We start from the raw sequence: 3605 nt of genomic DNA, 5'->3' as shown, positions 1-3605 counted from the left end.
GCAGACTAAGATGCTGCCAGTCAGACTCCTTTCCTTCCTTCCTACTCTTGGCTGCTTCCTGGGGTCAGCCCTGCACCCCAGTCTGACGCCTCACAAAACCTTCTGGCTCCCTCTTCATTTCTCTCACAGACATTCCCCCTAGTACATTTCTCGCATGTTTAATCCCTTCTTGGCATCTGCTTCTTAGACAATCTACTTACCCTTAACTCAACTTTTCATTAAATCAATGTATTTAAGACGGAATTTTACATCGCTACTGGAGATAGGAAGCCAAAATCACTTGCCATAAATAGAGGGAAAGCTGAAAATATACAGGTATACACCAACAAAATAATGTTATTAAATTTTAGCCAGTTACTCATTGCTTACTTGCCAGAGGATCAAAGTCCGAGATTGGATTGCTCTTTAAAGGGAGTTTAGCTAGTGTTAGGAAGGTGTTAAAGACTTATTCACAGCTGGGTGCAGTGACTCATGCCTGTGATCCTAACATTTCAGGAGGTAGAGGTGGATGGATTACTTGAGCTCAAGAGTTCAAGACCATGAACTCTGGGCAACATGGTGAAACCCTGTCTCTACTAAAAATACAAAAATTAGCCAGCTGTGGTGGCATGCACCTGTGGTCCCAGCTACTTGGGAGGCTGAGGCAGGAGTGTCACTTGAGCCCAGAAGGTTGAGACTGTAGTGAGCCGTGCTCATGCCACTGCCTTCCAGCCTGGGTGACAGAGCAAGACCCTGTCTCGATAAATAAATAAATAAATAAACAAACCACACAAAACAACCCTGTTCACATCAGACTAAGGCTTTCCCCTGAATCTAATCAGAAGTATCAAAAGAGAATTAAAAAATGAATAACTTTCTCATTTTGGGGTTCCATGTTAACATTTACCATAGACCAGTAAATACTCCTCAAATGGACACGTAGCCACACACATGGTTGAAAGGCAGTAATGATAAGTTAATTGTTGAGGAAACCTTGTGGCAGGAAAACTATTGAAATATTAATTTGTGTTTTGTTCTAGTAGTAAGTTTTCCTCCATCAGCACCAATCAGTTAGCTGTTCTTCATGCCTTCTTGTCTTTGGGGGGTCTATGTGGAGAGAGCAGAGTCTTTTGAAGGCACTTCTCTTGTAGTCTTCAAAGCAAGCTAAGTTCATGAGTGGGGAAGAGAGGTGTGTGGACACAGGACCATGGAAGGATAGAAGGAGGTTGCTCAAGCTAGGGAGGAGACAGAGGCTTGGGATCCAGAGAGCAGTGAGGACTCCCATTCCCCTCCTTGAGGACAGAGTCCAAAGTGGAGAGGGAAGAAGATAGCTGCATGGCAAACCCATCACATCGGGATGGAGCCTTGGAGTCAAATTGAAGAAAATAAAATCACATGACATTATCCACACACTTGAGTTTGTGCATCTGGAGCCCTACACACCTATAAGCATCTTAAACAATTTTTTTTTTTTTGAGATTAAATCTCCCTGTGTCTCCCAGCCTGGAGTGCAGTGGTGCAGTCTCGACTCACCACAAACTCTGCTTCCTGGGTTCAAGTGATTCTCCTGCCTCGGCCTCCCAAGTAGCTGAGATTAGAGGTATATGCCATGACGCCCAGCTAATTTTTGTATTTTTAGTAGAGACGGGGTTTCACCATGTTGGCCAGGATGATCTTGAACTTCTGACCTCATGATCCACCTGTCTCGGTCTCCCAAAGTGCTAGAATTACAGGCGTGAGCCACCGTGTCTGGCCAATAATTCTTTTTTTTTTCTTTGTTTGAGATGGAGTCTTGCTCTGTTGCCCAGGCTAGGGTACAATGGGATGATCTCAGCTCACTGCAACCTCCGCCTCCCAGGTTCAAGCGATTCTCCCACCTCAGCCCCCCAAGTAGCTAGGATTACAGGCATGTGCCACCATGCCCAGCTAATTTTTGTATTTTTAGTAGAGATGGGGTTTTCACCATGTTGGCCTGGCTGGTCTTGAACTCCTGACCTCAGGTGTTCCACCCGCCTCAGCCTCCCAAAGTGCTGGGATTACAGGCCTGAGCCACTGCGCCTGGCCAATAATTCTTGTAATGACGATCAACTCACTCCCAAGCCATCTATTTACATTTATATTTTTATGGTGCCCCAAATGATGGCGATCTGTTGTTTTACATGTGTATCTTCAATCTCTGCCTCTTGAGGGTGAGCTAAAACGTTATTGTGGCCTGGTGGCCTTTGGAGAACCAACTTGTGGTTTGTTGGGAAAGGACACACTATGTTTTCCATCAGTTGCTAGGAGAGCAGAGAAATAACAGGTATCATCTTAATAGGTATTTAGTTGAAATTCTTAGTAGCAAGTAAGAAAGCACAACTCCACCTGGACTGAGAGAGAGAGAGAGAAAACAGAGGAGAATCTATTCGAGCACTCCAGGATAAATTTGCTTCAGATAGGGCTGGATCCAGCACAGTTTTGTGGGCCCGCCCTTGCACTCTCCACTTTCCTCTGTTGGCGTCATCTGCAGGCAGCTGCTGGTGGCAGAGGTAGCTGCCAAACCTAAGCTTATATCACGTCCTCTCCTCAATCTCAGAGGGACGGGAGTCTCCACAGCAGCTCACCTACAGAGTTGACTCTGTTTGGATGTCACATCTGTCCTTGAAACAATTGCCATGGCCAAGATAGTGGAGGGTTCTAATTAGCTGGGTAAAATTCCCACCTGTGCTAGGAGGGGTGGAACCGGCCCATCTGGAACATCATGAGAGTAGGAAAGAAGCAATTTCCCAAGAAAATGAGAGTTCAGTTACCGGGAGATGAGGGATGAATGCCAGAGGGGTGGGAAAACGCCAGATGTCTTCCTCAGGTAAACTTCAAGCTGGTAGACCCTTCCTTTCCAACCCTTCGCCAGACACAATTGTGCCCAGAGCATGCAGACCTTGTTAGCATGGGGAAGACACTGATATCTTGTTCTTGGAAAATTCTGAGTGTGTTTACAGACTGAGGAGCCTCAGGCAAGGGGTTCCCCCACCTGGCATGACTGGGGGCCCTGATGAACACACTGCCCATTCCTGCTAAAATCAGAATGCACGTTCTTAGAATCCTGTGTATTGGCCGGGCATGGTGGCTCATGTGTGTAATCCCAGCACTTTGGGAAGGTGAGGAGGGAGGATCACTTGAGCTCAGGAATTCGGCACAAGCCTGGCCAACACAGTGAAACCCCATCTCTACTAAAAATACAAAAGTTAGCCAGGCATAGTGTCCCGCACCTGTAATCCCAATCCCAGCTATTGGGGAGGCTGAGGAGGGAGAATCACTTGAACCCAGGAGGCAGAGGTTGCAGTGAGCCAAGATCATGCCACTGCACTACAGTCTGGGTGGCAGAGTGAGACTCTGTCTCAAAATAAACAAACAAACAAATAAATAAATAAATAAATAAAATTCGTGTATCTCTAATGAAGAACTTAAAAGCAGGGAATTTTGACCTTTCTAATCCTTTGTTTTCTCACTTGAGAAATGGGTATGAAAAGAGTACTTCTCTCCCACAAGGGTTGCTTAGGGAACAATATCCCAGAGCGTATTACCCAGTAGCTAGGTCACAGAGAGCACTTGATTAACATTGGTTATTGTCTTTTTTTTTTTTTTTT

The sequence above is a fragment of the Colobus angolensis genome, unplaced genomic scaffold (genome assembly GCF_000951035.1).
Source record: "Colobus angolensis palliatus isolate OR3802 unplaced genomic scaffold, Cang.pa_1.0 Scaffold117, whole genome shotgun sequence".
Taxonomy (NCBI): Eukaryota; Metazoa; Chordata; class Mammalia; order Primates; family Cercopithecidae; genus Colobus; species Colobus angolensis.
The sequence above is the reverse complement of the archived record's forward strand: the minus strand, read 5'-3'. Positions refer to the sequence as shown.